Raw genomic sequence first — 5,676 nt, forward strand, 5'->3', positions numbered from 1 at the left:
CTGAGGGTCCCTTTCTGGGCATTTAGCAGTAGAGGTCGTCGTGGCTCGATTTGTATGTACAACCAGAACGGTGGACCTTAGCCTGGGAAGATTGAGACTCCTTCCTGGAGTGGTGGTTCATCATCTAAACATGGACTGTGATGGCGTTGTAGGTTCTGTCGGGGAATGGACAAGTTGTCCTCTCTCTGTCTTCCTATTATCCTCTCTTCTGTCTCCTTATATGGACAATTTATTTATCCTCTCTTTTACTCCCTTTATTTTCTACAATTTACAATTTAGGCATTTAGCAGACGCTCTTAATCCAGAGCGACTTACAATAGGCAAGAACAAAAAGCATGGGAATACATCACATATGTAAAAATGCATTTATCGCGAAACATGCGTAAGCTAAGAACGTGACTAGAACATATCTATATAATGACACTATACATATAAACTATAACTAGAACATATCTATATAATGACACTATACATATAAACTACACATATATGCTATACTATGCTGTACATATATACTATGAAGTGTTATGACTACATACAATGCACTTATTGTGCTGTCTACATGACATGCTATAAGTCTGTTTCAAATGCTCTATAAGTCTAAGTCTAAGAAGTGCTGTCTAAGGGGGGTAGGGTAAGTGCTATGGGCCATGATGGAGTCTGAAAAGGTGGGTTTTCAGACTACGGCGGAAGATCGGGAGTGATGCTGCAGTTCTGATTGCAACGGGAAGTGCATTCCACAGTTTTGGGGCCAGAAGGGAGAAGAGTTTGGGACGTGTGGAGCGTTGTCCCGGCGTTTTTAGTGAGGGTACTTCCAGCTTCCCTGCGTTGGCTGATCTGAGTGCGTGGGAGGGTTTGTAGGGTTCAATCATGCTGGCAAGATATGGGGGAGCCATACCTTTGGTTGCTTTAAATGCCAACATCAGAGTTTTGTATTCTGTGCGGGCAGCGACCGGGAGCCAGTGCAGGGAGCGGAGCAGGGGGGAGACATGTGAGAATTTTGGCTGGTTGAAGACCAAGCGAGCTGCGGCATTTTGGATCAGTTGGAGAGGCTTCAGTGCACATGCCGGTAGGCCAGTAAGGAGAGAGTTACAATAGTCAAGTTTTGACAGGACTGTTGTCTGGATTAGGAGCTGGGATGATTCCTGGGTGAGGAACGGTCTAATTCGTCGTAATTCTACCTCCTTCTTTCACAACACAGCGTAGAGCCAGCAAAAACTCCTGGGCTCTGTGGAATGAAGTGGAATTGAAAAATATTTATTTGAATAATTATAATACTGAGCAGAGTTCTGATCTGACCTCACTCACAACACAACCGGTTGCCCTGCATGCCTGACTACACCAATGTGCGCATGCAGGCTGCCGCCCCACCATATTTGGGCAAGAATGACGTCATCAATATGATATCTTATTTTGCGTATAGCTTTTTTTCTTTTTGGGCTTGTATAACTTGTATAAAACTCTTGTCACACTCTTTACAGCTGAAAGTTTTTTCTCCAGTGTGGATACGCTGGTGGCTCTTGAGATGGCCTAACCGATTGAAGCTCTTGTCACAGTGTTTACAGACGAATGGCCTCTCCCCTGTGTGGATACGCTGGTGGCTCTTGAGGTGATCTAACCGACTAAAACTCTTGTCACACTGTTTACAACAGAAGGGTTTTTCTCCTGTGTGGATACGCTGGTGTGTCTTGAGGTGATCTAACCGACTAAAACTCTTGTCACACTGTTTACAACAGAAGGGTTTTTCTCCAGTGTGGACACGTTGGTGTGTCTTCAGGTTACCTAACTTACTAAAACTCTTGTCACAGTGTTTACAGACGAAAGGCCTCTCTCCTGTGTGGATACGTTGGTGTGTCTTGAGGTCACCTATGTTTCTAAAACTCTTGTCACACTGTTTACAACAGAAGGGTTTTTCTCCTGTGTGGATACGCTGGTGTGTCTTGAGGTTACCCATCTCACTAAAACTCTTGTCACACTGTTTACAACAGAAGGGTTTTTCTCCAGTGTGGACACGTTGGTGTGTCTTCAGGTTACCTAACTTACTAAAACTCTTGTCACATTGTTTACAACAGAAGGGTTTTTCGCCAGTGTGGATACGCTGGTGTGACTTCAGGTGACCTATCTGACTGAAACTCTTCTCACACTGTTTACAGACGTGAGTTTTCATTCCTGTATAGGTCATCTGACGTGTCTTCACTTCTCCTGGTGGAGTCAAAGTCTCGGTAAACTGTTGATGACTGTACAATCTTGGTTCATCTACGTCTCCTTGTTCCTGGCTGGTTATTACACTGCTGGTGATTTGCTGACAGGATTCTGAGGGTCCCTTTCTGGGTATTTGGCAGTAGAGGTCGTCGTGGCTCGATTTGTATGTACAACCAGAACGGTGGACCTTAGCCTGGGAAGATTGAGACTCCTTCCTGGAGTGCTGGTTCATCATCTATACATGGACTGTGATGGGGTTGTAGGTTCTGTCGGGGAATGGACAAGTTGTCCTCTCTCTGTCTCCCTATTATCCTCTCTTCGGTCTCCTTATGGACAATTTATTTATCCTCTCTTTGACTCCCTTTGTTTTCTATCTCCTTCTCTCACAACACTGCATAGAGCCAGCTAAAACTCCTGGTCTCTGTGGAATTAAGTGGAATTTGAATAATTATAATACTGAGCAGAGTTCTGATCTGACCTCACTCACAACACAACCGGTTGCCGTGCATGCCTCACTACACCGATGTGCGCATGCAGGCCACCACCCCTCCATATTTGGGTAAGAATGACGTCATCAATATGATATCTCTATTTCTATTTTGCGTATAGCTTTTTTCCTTATTGGGCTTGACCCTGTCTTATAACTGCTTGCAGCTATATTTAAGGGACCAATAAGTCACGCAGTGACTTTGGTCACTTATTGTTTTTGTGTTTATTTTTCTTCTTCTCCTTCTCCTTCTTCCACCAAAAATAGACGTTCTGGCTGAACCGTGCAGTCGGTTTTCGCGAAACTTGTCAACATGGTAGAGGGCCAACTTTCGTGCTCTGACTTTTGACCTCTGACCTTTAGATCACCCGCCATTTTGAATTATATGAAAAACAGTTAAAATGTATCTGCTCCCAGGATCTTTGCTGTTTAGCTGTTCTGACGGAACCGTGCAGTCGTTTTTTGCAAAACGCGGTAGTCTGGTAGAGGGCCATGCCAAACGGTGACTATGCGAAGCCCATGACCATTGGCCAAATGGTGGCGCTATAGCGCTCAATTGAAAATACTAACTTTGAACGTGCATAGCTCATGAACCGTTTGACCGTTGGCAATGACACTTTGATACACATAATATGTGTCTCCTCATGCCGAACAACTTTCATGCTCTGACTTTTGACTTCTGACCTTTAGATCACCCGCCATTTTGAATTATATGAAAAACAGTTAAAATGTATCTGCTCCCAGGCTCTTTGATAAAAATGCACGAAAACTTCTACACTTGAACTTTGGACCTATACGGACAAATAATCGTTGCACATTTTTGTTAAGTGAAAAAATGAATTTTTTATGAGCCAATGAAAATTGCTGTTTTGTGAAACTTCTTCTTCTGCCCCTAATACCTACATGAAGCGTAATTTGCTTATGCCACTTTACAGTATAGTAGAGGGTCATGCCAAATAGGCCTGTAACCAGTCTTACTCCAATTGGTCAAAGGGGGGCGCTATGGCAATTATTTGAAAATTAAACCTTTGAACAGTCATAACGCATGCCTCGTTTGGCCAAAATTCATGGCACTTGTTTCCATATGTTCCTTGACTCATGGGGAACACATCTGTCACTTTGAAAAGTAAGCTCCGCCCTCAGTTTTCCCTCCATTTTGAGCAGTTTGAAGAATGCTAATACCTGATTTTATGCCTGGTTTTTTGAGCAATTTGCGTGAAACATTCTACACACAATGTATGGACCATTATCCGAAATTCCAGTTGAAGAGAACTTTGTACGTGAAAACATGAACAGCGAACACACTGTAGTAATGGATAATGACATCCCCAAAACGACGACACACGATTGTTATCAAACACACTGAATAATTTTTCTGTTTACATTGTAGTCACTGATTGTTTACGTGTAGATTTAGCTCAGTCAGTAGAGCTCTCGCCTTTGGACCACAAGGTTGTGTGTTCAAATCCAGCTACTGACAACTCAGCTTGTCAGTCTTATTTGTACATATTGTTGAACGCCCTGTGGGCTATATCAGTGAGATCAATAACTTTAAAGACTGGTGTGATAATAGCCACCTTATGTTAAACACCACAAAAACTAAAGAGATGATCTTCAATCCAAATCCATGGTTATGAACGATTGTCTGCCTAACACACACACGCATTTAGCCACGCACGCACGCACGCACCCACGCACGCACACGCACACGCACACGCACACACACACTTTAACTGTGCGTGAAAACACACTGTAGTAATGGATAAAGACATGCCCAAAATGAGGACACACATTCTTGTTACCAAATCACAGAATGGTTTTGCTGTTTACAATGTAGTCACTGATTGTCTCTGTGTAGTTCAGTCAGTAGAGCTCCTGCCTTCGGTCCACAAGGTTGTGAGTTCAAATCCCGGTACAGACAACTCAGCTCGTCAGTCTTATTTGTGCATATTGTTCTTATTGCGCATTGTTCTTCTTCTATCTTGGTCCCGCTTTATCGCTGCTTGCAGCTATATTTTTGATTGTTTCCACAAAAGGAAAGGAAAGAATATAGCTGCAAGCAGCGATAAGGCGGGACCAAGAAAGAAGACAATACGCAATAAGAACAATATGTACAAATAAGACTGACGAGCTGAGTTGACAGTACCCGGATTTGAACACACAAACTTGTGGTCCGTGTAGACGTTTTTGTGCATTTTGATCAAAGATCCTGGGAGGAGATACATTTTAACTGTTTTTCATATAATTAAAAATGGTGGGTGATCTAAAGGTCAGAGGACAAAAGTCAGAACACGAAAGTTGTTCGGCATGAGGAGACACATATGTGTATCAAAGTGTCATTGCTAACGGTCAAACGGTTCATGAGATATTCACATTCAAAGTTTGCATTTTCAATTGAGTGCTATAGAGCACCGAAGTCCTGACGTCACTTTCAGTAGAGGGCACCAACACACAGGTTTATAGGTTTTTTATTTGTATTGAAATCTCCATAGGGCGATTTTATGTCGCTTCATATAAGAACTGTGTTTGAAAAATAAACCGATCACCCCGGCCTTTTCACTCATATGGATATGAAGCATCGACTGAAGGTGGAAATGTACAAATATACCCAAAGAGTAACAAAATAAGCGTTAGAAACGAGCCAAACAACCCAGAGACTACATTTCCGGGTAGGCTGCTTCTGCCCACAGCCCGTCGCACAACAGAAACTGAATGTTAATTACGTTTATTTTTATTTTTATTTTATTGATATATAATGTATCGTGGTTAGTACGAGTCGAGTCACCACCAGCTGAGCTTACGTCAACGAGGAATCTCAGGAACGCAATATGTTGACAGCTGGGCGTGACGTATATGCTCAGCGACATTGCATTCATATGTAGTTTCAAGGCTTTTGCGGTCACATTAATGCCATTTTCTCTAGAAACTGGCTGTATCAAATATGAATGGACATCATTAACGACGCACAGCCACTCCCCTGACAGAAA

Source organism: Electrona antarctica (assembly GCF_951216825.1).
Source record: "Electrona antarctica genome assembly, chromosome: 14".
Taxonomy (NCBI): Eukaryota; Metazoa; Chordata; class Actinopteri; order Myctophiformes; family Myctophidae; genus Electrona; species Electrona antarctica.